The sequence below is a fragment of the Schistocerca nitens genome, chromosome 5 (genome assembly GCF_023898315.1).
Source record: "Schistocerca nitens isolate TAMUIC-IGC-003100 chromosome 5, iqSchNite1.1, whole genome shotgun sequence".
Classification (NCBI taxonomy): domain Eukaryota; kingdom Metazoa; phylum Arthropoda; class Insecta; order Orthoptera; family Acrididae; genus Schistocerca; species Schistocerca nitens.
The window spans coordinates 750252447-750267046 of record NC_064618.1 but is presented as its reverse complement, the minus strand read 5'-3'; positions in this window follow the sequence as shown (position 1 = coordinate 750267046).

The window sequence follows — 14600 nt, the reverse complement described above, 5'->3', positions numbered from 1 at the left end:
TTGCGGTCTTCAGTCCTGAGACTGGTTTGATGCAGCTCTCCATGCTACTCTATCCTGTGCAAGCTTCTTCATCTCCCAGTACTTGCTGCAACCTACATCCTTCTGAATCTGCTTAGTGTATTCATCTCTTGGTCTCCCTCTACAATTTTTACCCTCCACGCTGCGCTCCAATGCTAAATTTGTGATCCCTTGATGCCTCAGAACATGTCCTACCAACCAGTCCCTTCTTCTTGTCAAGTTGTGCCGCAAACTCCTCTTCTCCCCAATTCTATTCAATACCTCCTCATTAGTTACGTGACAAAGAGTTTGAATTTTTTGTTAATAAGGCCTGCAGCCGTGAGTGTAACTTGTCTTAAGAAATTTTAATTAGACAAAATATCTTAACACTGAAATTTGATGATTGTTCTTTAAATATCTCTCGAAGAAGTTTAATTGCTTCTCAAAAATTTGCTATCCAGACCTTCAGCCTTCCAACTGTTTTTTGAGTTATTAGTTTTGGGGCCTTCAACTGACAAATAATTTGAATTTTTTGTCAATAAGGCCTTTAGCCGTGAGTGCAATTTGCTTAAGAATTTTGTTTAACTGAACATTGTGTCTTAACAGTCAAATTTGATAACTGTTCCTTATTGTCAACTTTATTTGCAATTGTTTCCAAATAAAGTATACGTGACTTAAAAAAAACTGAGCAACCAACCGTGACTGATTATGGCCCCATCCACACCAAATCCTACTTTTCCCTAATTCCAGGTCTCACCGTGGTCTGGTCAAATGAGTCCCGATTTCAGTTGTTGAGAGGGTAGGGTTAGTGTGGCGCAGTTTCTAAGAAGCCACAGACCCAAGATGTCAACAAGGCACTGTCCAAGCTGGAGGTGGCTCCATAATGGTTTGGGCTGTGTTTCCATAGCATGGACTGGGTGCTCTGGTCCAGCTGAACCGACCATCGACTGGAAATGCTTACGTTTCACTTCTGTTCACGGAATTCATAAACAACGGTGGAATCTGTGTGGATGACAATGCGCTATGTCGCAGGGCCATAGCTGTTCACGATTAGTGTGAAGAACATGTTGGACAATTCGAGCTAATGGTCTGGTCACCCAGATATTCTGACATGAATCCCATCGAACATTTATGGGACGGGATTCATGTCAGTTCGTGCACAAAATTCTGCACCGGCAATTATGCTGCAGTTATGGACGGCTGCAGAGGCCGTATGGCTCAATATTTCTGCAGAGGACTTCCTACGACTTGTTGAGTCCCTGCCACGTCGAACTACTGCATTAAGCCGGGCGAAAGGAAATCCGACACGACACAAGTAGGCACCCCGTGACTTTTTGTCACCTTAGTTTACAATAACTTTTGCATTGTCGTATGCCATTACTCGGGAATTCCCGCATTACGTACTCCCAAATTTGGCAGGCAGCGTGCAGCGCCCCATTAGTAGTGGGGCTGTGTTGATTTGTTTGGTCGGAGCGGCGTGGCATACCCTGACAGCCTGGACATGGGTCCCGCCTCGTTCGCCGCGCCGACGTCCGCTTGTTTGCACGGCGGCCTGGGAACGAACCTCCCCGAAACTCCGTGGCAGGCGCGGGTGTGAAGCGCGTGACTGCGCATAACTTAATTCGTTAGGGCCCGTCCACGCGCCGCGATGCTATCTCGCGTGCCGTGCCGTGCCGTGCTGTGACGGCCGGGTCAGCCACTTCCGCCGAGCCGCTGCCGATGCGAGCGGATAAACCGTCTCGAGGCCGCGCCGTGATAAACGCGAGATCTGGATCCCCTCGGATCGGCCAGACCCGCGTCTCGCGACTCCCACGCCCGCCGCGCCACCTGACGGATGGCTGTAATTGCGGGCAGGGAAACGGCAGGGCACCGCGTGCGCGTGCCGGTGTCCGGAGTAAATCTAGCAGCCCCATCTTGTCGTCTTGTTGCCTGGTCTGAGGCAGACTCTTTCCGGCAGGATGCTTGCCGATCGTGACAGTCCACGCACTACGATAAGTAATAAAAAAAAAAAGGGCACTGACACCGTTCGTTATGCAACGTCCTCGTGACTTCTGTGCCGCCGCGAGAAGTCACACTGAAGGCTGCCTCCAGAATACACGCATTCTTAACGATGTACGGGGCACGAGATATTCACCGTCGAGTCACATTAATGTGACCTACTGCCAAAAGCGCTAGACGTTGTGGCGTTCGCTGTGCCATTCAGTGGTTTGGTATGTAACTAATTTGTAAATGAAAGTGATATGGTTATTTCATTGCACTGTGTAATTACTAAACACTTTTTTCTCCCGGCTAAAGATTTGGTCAATTTGCTAAAGAACTCCAAGTTAACGTTGTGTGAAAGTGTTGTCTGTAAGCTGTGTAAGTGTCACTAAATCACAGTTCATACAACAATTGTATACAACTATTGATTAAGATGGAAACAGTTATCTTCAGCAAAATGATCATTAAAACCACCGAATATCAGCCGCGCACAACACTGACGTATGTTACCTGAAACAATATTCTTCGCAGCTCGTGCGTAATTAATTTTGGCTCCATACATCGGCTAGAAAAGTTTATTATAAGGATCGTGCTATGAGAACTATTTTTAAAGAACCAATCTGATTCGAATTATTTTCATTAAAATGAGTTCGGGACCACCGGTGCACATTTATTTTTACACATTTGTATTACCTTCGGCATTTATGTCTGCAGAGTTGCGTAATTTGAATTTGCCGCTGAGATAATTGTTAAGATGGCGGCCGACAGTTGATAGAGACTTTCTATTGCTAGAGCAAATAGGATAAGTATTTGAAATGCTTATTAAACTTTACTTTCGTATTGTGCACTATTTAGACTTCATCAAGCAAACATTTGACTTTTTTCTAAGGAAAACACAGACAAAAAGACTCAATACAAATCGCTATCATCAATGGCTGCGCTCCTTGCAGCGGAAAGAAATAATTAACAAAAAAATGGCTCTGAGCACTATGGGACTCAACTGCTGTGGTTATCAGTCCCCTAGAACTTAGAACTACTTAAACCTAACTAACCTAAGGACATCACACACATCCATGCCCGAGGCAGGATTCGAACCTGCGACCGTAGCACTCACACGGTTCCGGACTGTGCGCCTAGAACCGCAAGACCACCGCGGCCGGCCGCTCTGAGCACTCAGGGACTTAACTTCTGAGGTCATCACTCCCCTAGAACTTAGAACTACTTAAACCTAACTAACCTAACGACATCATACACATCCATGCCCGAGGCAGGATTCGAACCTACGACCGTAGCAGTCGCGCGGTTCCAGACTGCAGCGGCTAGAACCGCTCGGCCACACCGGCCGGCCGTCTTGCGTCCTGAACCTACAAAAGCCAACCAACAAAAGGTAAAAACAAAGGAAGACAAACGCAGATCACTATAGGAATTTACAATTATCATTGTCTTTGAATGATACACATCGATATGTCCAATTAAATCATAAAATATTATATAAATAATTAATATTTATCATCGTTTTCACTGTTTTTTTCATATGTCGAATGGATAATGTTTATTGCTGTTAGAGGCATGATTTCCTGTCGTCGCACTGTAGCTAAAATTTATCTCGTCGATGTTACAACGTTCAGGAAGCGATTCGGTGTGGTAATGGAAGGTATCGTCAGGGATGTGGAGCCACGCCGTCTTCGGTGCCGTGTCTAGCTGCGCTAGGTTTCTCGGTTGAGGATCAATGGCGCGAACAGCGCGAATGAAGTGGTCCCAAGGTTCTCGAACTGGAGCTAATCCGGAGAATTTGGTGACCGGGGGAGTACAATAAACTCATCTTAGTGGACTTCGAATCACTTCCACAAAAAAACAAGCTGCATGTAGGGGACGATACGATCCCCAATGATAGATGCTTGTGTTGATCCGTTGTGCCTTCCAGAATGACGAGACCATCTAGGGAATTCCACGAAAACAATCTTCACCATAACACTCTCCTTTTGTTGCAGTGTGGTTGCTTTCAGACATTTCATGCTGTATAACTCCAACGTCCATAGCATAGAACGTGATTCCTCTGAAAAGGCCAACTGTCGCCACTCAGTGGACGTCCTCGCCAATGGACAACAGTGAGAATGGGTGTATGAACCAGGCGCCTGCAGCAGACCACACAAAGCAAGGTTTGTTGAGTGGACACTGTCGAGACACTGTCGGTAGCCTCTTGTTTCATCTGGGTGGTCAGTTGTTCAGCAGTTGCACGTCTATTTGCTCTTACGCATCTCCTCAGCCGTCGTTCACCGCTGCACCTGGTGCACCCCAATTGCCTCGGCCACAGCTTTGGATGGCGCCATTCTGTCATGCACGTTATACTTTAACCACGGCGACAATCGAATAGTTTACAAACTTAGCTGTTACGGAAATGCTCCCACCCTTGACCCGAATGCCAATGATAAACCCCTTTGGACCTCAGCTAAATCGCTCCATTTCCGCATTACGATGATCACTGCACTGTTTGCGCATCCCCCCCCCCCCCCCGCGGGTGCCTAATCTATACCGCTACACTATTCTAACACGTCTAAACAGCGCCGCAAGCATCGCATTGACACGTGTGACAAGGCTTAGGTTTTTGGGGAAAAAAAATGCCGTTTGTGTCGCGGAGATAAAATTGCAGGAAATATTTTACACTGTTAAGCGGTAGGGGCAGCCGGAAAATAAGAGGACTGAAGTGTCTGAAATGTGGTGCTACAAACACGTAGTAAATTAAATGGACTGATTAAGGAATGAGGACTTTTGGTGAAGGAAAACACATGGGCAACATTGATAACAAGAAGAGACAAGGTGATAGGACATGTGCTACGACATTAAGGAATAAGTTCCGTGACACAAGAGGGAACTGTATAGGGTAATAACGACAGATGAAAACTGAGATTGAGGTACATTTAACAAATAATTGACGAAGTAGTTCTCAAGTGCTAACGTTAGTCTCAGGTGCTGCTATGAGACGAAGAGGCAGAAATTCGTGGACAGTTAGATTGGACCAGTGAGAGGAATGATGACTCACTAAAAATAACCATTAATAGAAAACCTATATTGGCCACCATTGGTCGTCAGAACGAATGAAAGCAGAATAATGTTGTCATTAAGTAATCCTCTGTGTGGTACAAAGGTCAGGCTGAATGTGGTTTTACGTGATTTATCGCTTTTGTTGAGGTAAATGCCAGCCTGGATCCCCATCTCTGCCTCTGTGTCCCAAAGAATTACTATTTGACCATCTGGTGTCAACTGCATTTGTTCTGATGATGGACAGTGGTGGCCAATAATAAGAGGTGCGACAATAAAGTAATGAGACTGATTTTCTTTGCAAGATGTGGCAACCCGGCAGGCTTGCGTAGGCACAATATCTTTGACCTTGGTCTATAAGCTGCTTCTGTCCACCCTCGTGGTCTCGCGGTAGCGTTCTCGCTTCCCGAGCACGGGGTCCCAGGTTCGATTCCCGGCGGGGTCACGGATTTTTCCTGCCTCGAGATGACTGGGTGTTGTTGTTGTCGTCTTCATCATCATCATTCATCCTCATTACGGTCGGAGGAAGGCAACGGCAAACCACCTCAATTAGGACCTTGCCTAGTAAGGCGGTGCGGGTCTCCCGCATCGTTCCCCTACGCTCTGTAAAGAAGCATGGGACTTCATTTCATTTCATAAGCTGCTTCTAGTCCAAGCGGCACATCGATGAAACTGCTCAGTCGTGAGTTGTGCTGTAATAAGTTAATACAATTAGTTAACACGTGTTTGTGTCTCTCGTCACGGAAATGGAACAGCATAATATTGAGCAACGGTATGCCATTTCTTTTTGCGTTAAATTGGGTGAAAACGCGACGACAAACTTACGGTAAGCTTCAGAAGGCTTTTGGAGATGAGGTTATGACAAGAGCTCAAGTTTTTCGTTGGCATAAAATGTGAAGCCAGAACGAATATTGAAGATGAAGACCATAGTGGACGACCATCAACATCACGGACGGATGTCAACTTGGCCAGGGTGCGTGAACTCATACGATCTGATCGAAGATTATACGTGAAAATGATTGCATAAGAACTGAACATCAATCGAGAAACCATTTGTCTAATAATAACTGAAGATCTTTATATGAGAAAGATCTCTGCAAAAATGGGCCACAAAAATCTCACACAACAACAGCGAGAAACACGGAAAAATGTGGCAGCCGATCTGTTAGAGCAAACGGAAATCAATCCAGAATTGTTCAGCCGTGTTATCACTGGTGATGAAAGTCGGTTTTCTCAGTACGATCCAGAGACAAAACGCCAAAGTTCGCAACGGTGCTCAAAGGCATCACCCAGACCAAAAAAAGCTCGTATGTCAAAGTCAAAAGTGAAATGCACATGCTTGTGTTTTTCTTAGATTCCAAGGGAATTGTTCATAAAGAGTGGATGCCTCCTGGACAAACAGTTAACCAGTATTACTACAAAGAAATTTTAGAAAGACTTCGTACGTAAAAGAGTTCTTCGTGTCTGTGACAACATTGCTGATAATTGGATTCTGCATCATTATAATGCGCCACCCCATACTGCTCTGTCAGTACAGCAATTTTCAACCTCAAAACAAATTTTAGTACTACCACAGCCACCTTATTCACCAGATATCGCTCCGAGCGACTTTTTTTCCATTTCTAAGAGTCAAAACGGCGGTCAAGGGACACCATTTTCAAACAACACAAAATGTCGAAATAGCTGTGACGAGGGTCTTGGAGGATACTACAGAAGATGAGTTCCAGAAATGTTACCATCAATGTCAGAAGCGCTGGAAAAAGTGTGTGCAATCACAAGGGAACTACTTTGAAGGAGACAACACTAAACTTGACTAAAACGGTAAGCAACATTTTTTTTCACATCGGTGTCATTACTTTATTGTCGCACCTCGTAGTTAACAATAGAAAACATTTCCTGTGATCGTATGGAGAAATATATTAAACCTCCAACAGCGTTAGAATTGTCACTAATAACTGCTTAGTAGCAATCTCACTACTTTGCCGGCCGCTGGTGGCCGAGCGGTTCTGGCGCTACAGTCTGGAACCACGCGACCGCTACAGTCGCAGGTTCGAATCCTGCCTCGGGCATGGATGTGTGTGTTGTCCTTAGGTTAGTTAGGTTTAAGTAGTTCTAAGTTCTAGGGGACTTATGACCTCAGCAGTTGAGTCCCATAGTGCTCAGAGCCAATCTCACTACTTTCAGAAAGTTCGACATTCGACCACTGAACTGGACAATGTAGACTCCTGCCAGATCATACATCGCCTCATACTGACTCCTTGTGGATACGGGACGCCGACAGGCACAGGTTCTCCTAAGAACTAGGGTCATTCTCATCTATAAGAATTATGTTGATTTTTTTACATTAAAATTCATAAAAATAAAAAATATAAAAATTAAACAAAAAAGATAGAAAGTGGAGGGAAAAAACTAGGGAAGACTTTTTCGTTTGTGCTTCTGATTACATGTTTCCTATTTTTGGTTTGTTGTAATGTTCGGCATGTTCAAATTGGTTCAAATGGCTCTGAGCACTATGGGACTTAACATCTGAGGTCATCAGTCCCCTAGAACTTAGAACTGCTTAAACCTAACTAACCTAAGGACATCACAGCGATAGCCAGTAATGCCAGTGTTCTTTCCTGGAAGCATATGTGCCACTGCCATTTTACGTACACAGCGTATGAAATGAGGTCCATTTTGCGCCCAATCAAATTCTCCAAGCGCTTGTTGATAAAATTCTGCAGGCTTCCCGTGCAATTTTGAATGTGGCAAAAAATCTCGAATCCTCCCTTCCAACTGGTGGCATTTGGGAGCGGAGTGGAGCGTAGACAGAACACAACTCTTGCTGTTCGAGATCGCGGGACGACATTTCGTCAAAGAGATATCGAGAGGCATTCGGCCCCAGCTGGGAACTTCTTTATCTGTTTTTTGTGTAAGTGTAGCTTTTAGCATTTGCGCTGCTTTTCCTTTGTGCAGTTCACAGTTTGCGAGTTTATTCTGCAACATGAGTTTCCTTTGAAGAAAAAAATAAAAAATCTGAGATCGTGAGTCTATCTTCTCCAGTATTATTGCATTTGCGAGCTGCTCAGACTTTGAAGACCAATTTTATTGTTGAGTAGCAGTCTTCCACTTTCCTTTCTGCACTGTAATTGTAATTTACCTTTATCTCACAAGCATCTTTGAAGATCAATAAATTAATGTTTAATTTCAACGGCTGCGATATCATCATTTTTAGTCCCACAACAGACCGATGCGGTGACTCCTTAATCTTAATAAATACCGTTCGTCGATTCTGGCCGGCCGGGGTGGCCGAGCGGTTCTAGGCGCTTCAGTGTGGAACCGCGAGACCGCTACGGTCGCAGGTTCGAATCCTGCCTCGGGCATGGATGTGTGTGGTGTCCTTAGGTTAGTTAGGTTTAAGTTCTAGGGAACTGATGACCTCAGATGTTAAGTCCCATAGTGCTCAGAGCCATTTGAACCATTCGTCGATTCTGTATGACTAAATTGTGGTCTCGCTGTGTCAATGTTCCGGTGTAAAACAAATGTCCTTACTAGGAACGTTATTAATTAACGAAGAAAGTTAATTATTTTATTTCGTTTTTATGAATTCTTACATTTTATTTTTGGTAATTAAACTTCAGCTGCATTTGCACTGAGTGGTGCCAGAGATTATCATTACGAATGTCATTCTGCTGTTTTGTAGACCTACAAGGCGTAGAATTGCTAGTGGATTTTCTCACAGTTCGAGTTTGCACGTGTGGCAGGTGCTGCTCCCGAACCCCTGTCGACCCACAAGCACCACCCACAACATTACGAGATAAAACATCTATATTACAACACAACAGTCTCAAAACTTCACCCCACCCCACAGGGCCCAAGAAGAAGTTCCTACTCCCAGGAGTGTTGCTGGGTGACTCTTCGAATTCGCTAGTTCGAAACAGCTCGCCCAAATTCAAAATGGTTCAAATGGCTCTGACCACTATGGGACTCAACTTCTGAGGTCATCAGTCCCCTAGAACTTAGAACTACTTAAATCTAACTAACCTAAGGACGTCACACACATCCATGCCCGAGGCAGGATTCGAAACTGCGACCGTAGCGGTCTCGCGGTTCCAGACTGTAGCGCCTAGAACCGCACGGTCACTACGGCCGGCTCGCCCAAATTGTTTTCACATTTAGTCCATTTAGCCAGTCAGCAGAAGAGAGGCATTTCATTGGTCAATTTCCGCATCACTGTAATAGATGTGCTCTGAACGTCATTGCACCCTGGCATGATATTTTAATAGTTTCTTGTACAAATTACTGGAAAATGCTACCATTGGAAAAATCATTAGCATTTAGGAGATCATTGTAGACTACAACCAAGAACCACTTAGGATTACTGAAAGTCGTACGCTGAAAACGAACTCTATACCAGAGGCCGTCTCTAGAGCACGCACGTTGGTCCGCAGGACCAGGAGTGGTACGGTTTGTAACTAGGTTCTTCTTCGTCTTTTTCTTCTTCTTCTTCTTCCTAACGATTTTTTCATGGCCACAGATTTCTTAATTTTGTGTGGAGTCCGCTGTTTTTTCTTTTCTTATTTTTCCTTTTCCTTTTACGCACACTCAGCTGCCCTTTCAGCCGAAAAATGGTTCAAATGGCTCTGAGCACTATGGGACTTAACATCTGTGGTCATCAGTCCCCTAGAACTTAGAACTACTTAAACCTAACTAACCTAAGGACATCACACACAACCATGCCCGAGGCAGGATTCGAACCTGCGACCGTAGTGGTCGCGCGGTTCCAGACTGAAGCGCCTAGAACCGCTCGGCCGCAGAGGCTGGCCCCTTTTAGCCGCTACAGGCGTTAGCTTAAGGAAGGTTGGAGATTTGTGTGTGTGTTCAAGTATACTGCCAGGGAGTAGGCTAGCGTGAGCTCCCAATTATCGTATTCAGGTGTCCCTGTGAAGAACGGCAGCGTGTTGCCGACCTCCTGGCTCGCTTTGCCATCGTGTCTGCTCCCGCAGCTGTCTCGCATCAGGTTGGACAGCTGCATAGGCGTAGTTACGAACTCATTGTGTGAGCGGCCAAAGCGAGTATAATGGGACAGAAGCAGCCTTGTTGAAGGTCGCCGAACTCACTACCTGGAGAGCAGAGTAATGAGTCGAGTACGGAAGTGCGAAACTCCCTTCTGGACAAACGAGCTCGATTGTCTGGGAAATTTATTGGACGCATTAGCTTACCATGGTAACCGCGAGGGACGTTGAATAATTTAGCCCACATTCTTTGTTGTTGCATAAGAGAGATTGACCGTGTTTGTTCTTTGCTACATGTCGTGTTTTACGGCAGACATCGATACAAGCTACATTGATCCCCATACCAGTGAGGCTGATGTATACATGGACATGCAAAACGAGAGAGATTTAAAGTAATCATCGAGTGACGAAATTCTGAAAGGCACTCAGGATAATGTCTTGTAGACATACACACCTTTATAGAGAATACATTGGCTTAGTTGAAGGAAATGTGATCTTACCTTCTGTCATTTAGCAAATTTCCCCGTACACGTTGAAGGTATCGAAATTTTACTTTGATCCAGATCCATTGCAATACGGTCACAATCGTAGAAAGGTACGAGTTTCTGACACACTGACAGCTTACATTAGAGAATGGTGCATTGCGTCACACGAATTATTATTTTACGAAAAAATGTCTAAATCACGTTTTGTTCAAATTCAAATGGTTCAAATGGCTCTGAGCACTATGGGACTTAACTGCTGAGGTCATTAGTCCCCTAGAACTTAGAACTACTTAAACCTAACCAACCTAAGCACGTCACACACATCCATGCCCGAGGCAGGATTCGAACCTGCGACCGTAGCAGTCGCGTGGTTCCAGACTGTAGCGCCTAGAACCGCTCGGCCACTCCGGCCAGCACGTTTTGTTTGGTTGTAGTTTTAGACCTAAAGAGAACCTAATTCGACCGAAAACAGTAATTCCGGTTAAATAAAAATTTTATGCACATTGTTTTGTTTGTAAAATAGCGTATATTATGCTGATGTTATTAATATCTTCTGAAACATACAGGGCCGGACAGGATGGCCGAGCGGCTCTAGGCGCTACAGTCTGGAACTGCGAGACCGCTACGGTCGCAGGTTCGAGTCCTGCCTACGGCATGGATGTGTGTGATGTCCTTAGGTTAGTTAGGTTTAAGTAGTTCTAAGTTCTAGGGGACTGATGACCTCAGAAGTTAACTCCCATAGTGCTCAGAGCCACTTTTGAAACATGCAAATTACGACTAGCCACTTCTACCGTACACGTCGAAGACACGTTCGAAATGTTGTAATGCCATTTTTTGTGAACTAAATTATTTTTATGTCCCTATAATACTATTTTATTGCGCTATGTACTTACGTAAAATAAAGCATGTTAATTGTGTATGGTTTTTGAAGCCAAATAAATAAAAATAAGCCTAAGAGCAATTTATTATACAACATATTTCCTATAAGTCGTCAACATATATTTAAATTGCTACTAGTGTTTGGTATGTTCAGTTGATATCGTGATAGTGGCGGTAAATCGATCTTATCTTTTACTGTCTTAAAGTTTGGTGATTTCTGCTCGTAACGCAACGGGTGTCAACATCAGTTCAAATACGTAATACACTGTGAAAGCACCGTTAAGTAACTGTGGAGAAAAGCCGTAATTGGCAGCTAGGATTTCCTTGACGCATGTGTAGCAGGTGGGTAACCGTCGCAAGGATTTTCGCTCCCGACATTTCGTGTCACCCTAACTTAATGCAGCCAAGCGAGTCTAATAGTGAAGAAAAGGGCCGTTTAAAATTACCACTTTTCAAGCTCGGATGCATCACGACGGAGCGGCATACCAGCTGTTAGATTTACGGCTTCTCCCGTAGGGATGATTCAACCGTTCGCTGAGCCAAAATAACTGCTTTTGTTTTTCTCAGAGCGTGACAACACCGGCAACGGTTAGTTCAACGGCGAAGGAAAGGGAAGGAATGCTGGTAATTAATGTTCTGTCGAAGACAAAATTATCAGAGGCAGTGCTCAGGCTCGTTTGGAAATGGGTTGCTCTGATAAGTAACCACTTCATGCTTTGTTTTAAGCGATAAACGAACTGAATGTCCACGAAACGAGCAGATTGGGCAAGAGTTGAACTTCTAGATATTAGAAGAATTTCATAACTATCGTGCCACCTCGCTCGGTCAGTTGTAAAATGCGAATAGAGATGAAGTGTTGCAGGGCTGTGTGAAAGCTATAAATTATTACGAACTGCGAGAGGAGTATAAGACAATCAACGCGTCTTGTAGAGACTGTTCGCTTACCCTCGACACAAATATCCTGTCGCCAAATGAGGCAGTGTCTTTAGGGCTATGGTGATATTTAATTGCAAATACTCTGTGGAATACTGTATATACGTCGTCAGTGAACCAGGGAAGAAAACTGGCACCTATTATCTCTTTGGCAGGCAGAGACTAACTATTAGAACCCGACTTGCTCGGTGATAGCATTTTGCTACTATTATTCCCTGTATATCTCCATAAGTGTCTTATCAACTGATCACATATGCCAACTAACGTCATAATTTTTCCCCAATTAGTTTCGGTACCTCCTCATCAGTTATTCGATCTATCCAGCTAATTTTCAGCATTTTCTGTAGCTCGAAGTTCCAAAAGCTTGCATTCCGTTCTTGTCTGATCTGATTATCGTCCGCTTTTCTCTTTCGTACAATCCAACAAATATGGTTAGAAAATGCTCCGCAGCACTTATAACAGACGTTAACAAATTCCTCTTTCTCAGAAATTCTTTTCAGGGTTTGCCTGTCTGCATTTGATCTCCCCTCTGCCTCGACCGTCGTCTGTTTTTTTTTTTTTTTTTTTTTTACTGCCCAAGTAGCATACCTCAGCTAGTGTATTATTTCCTAATCTACTTCCCTCAGCATACCTTATAGCAGCAGTTTATCGAAAGTTCCAAGTGACAGGAAACAGGATGTCATTCCCCGTTTCAAGGAATGAGGCACATAATTACAGGCCTACATCAGTAACCTCAGTCTGCTGTAGAGCACGTCTCACGACCGCGTGATGTGACCTTTTGGAAGAACGGAAACCTACACTGCAGGAATCATCAGACATTCTGTAAAAGCGATCCTGCACAATTCAGACCCCTCTGTTCACTGTCAAGATCTAAGAAACAGTACATAACACTGCTCAAATTGTTCCTCTGGAAAGCTTTCTATAGTGTTCCCCACTTTCACTTAATGGATAAAAGACAAGTTCATACAGCGTGCTTCCGTGATGATGTCACAAACTTTCAGGGATGATGAGAAGTGATTTCCGGAGTACCCCAAGGAAGCGTGACAGGACCGCTATTGTTTACGATGTATATAAATCATCCGGTAAAAAGCGTCGGATGCCCTTTAAGACTTCGCAGATGAAGCTGTTGTCTATAACAAAGTGGCAATGCCAGAACACAGTATCGCTTTCCAAAATTACCTGCAGAGTGGTGCAGGATCTGGCAGTTGACCATTGCCCGCATCTCGTGGTCGTGCGGTAGCGTTCTCGCTTCCCACGCCCGGGTTCCCGGGTTCGATTCCCGGCGGGGTCAGGGATTTTCTCTGCCTCGTGATGGCTGGGTGTTGTGTGATGTCCTTAGGTTCGTTAGGTTTAAGTAGTTCTAAGTTCTAGGGGACTGATGACCATAGATGTTAAGTCCCATAGTGCTCAGAGCCATTTTCAGTTGACCATGAGCGTAATTAAATGTAACATGTTGCGCATAAATATGTAAAGAAAGCCAGTGCTGTACAACTACGCTATTGGTGAGAAATTGCTGGAAACGTTATCTACCGTAAAATATCTAAGAGTAACTATCTGGAGCAACCTTAAGTGGAATGAGCACACGAAACAAATAGTAGGAAAAGCAGATACCGGACAGAGTCATAGGAAGAAACTTAAGGAGTAATTCGTCCACTAAGGAAGTCGCTTATAAGGCGCTTGTTCGACCGGTTCTTGAGTGTTGTTCTTAAATATGGGATCCTTATCACGTAGGACTGACAGACGAGACAGAGAAGATTCAACCTAGAGCGGCGTGTTTCGTCACGGGATCGTTTACCTGGAGCGAGTTCATTACTGAGACGTTCAACAAACCCCACTGGCAGTTGCCGGAAAAGATCCGTTGTGCATCACGGAGAGGTTTACCACTGAAATTTCTAGAAGGGTCGGACAACTTATTACTTCCTACCAGATACAGAATGCGAAATGATCAGGAAGAGAAAATTCTAGAAATTAGACCCTATACACGCAATAACTTCCACCGTACTAGAGGGAGCTGTAGAGGGTAAAAACTGTAGAGGGAAACAAAGATTGGAATATACCCAGCAAATAATTGAGGACGGAGGTTGCAAATACTACTCTGGGATGAAGAAGTAGGCACAGGAGAGAAATTTGTGGCGAGCTGCATCAAACCAGTGGAAGACTAATGACTCGAAAAAAGCAGAAGCTATCCGACAGTTATTCTCCACACGCATCATTCGCGAATAGAACAGAGAGGGGGTGGGGGTGGGAGGATCTGTTTGTGGTACCATAAGTACCCTCCGCCACACAACAGTAG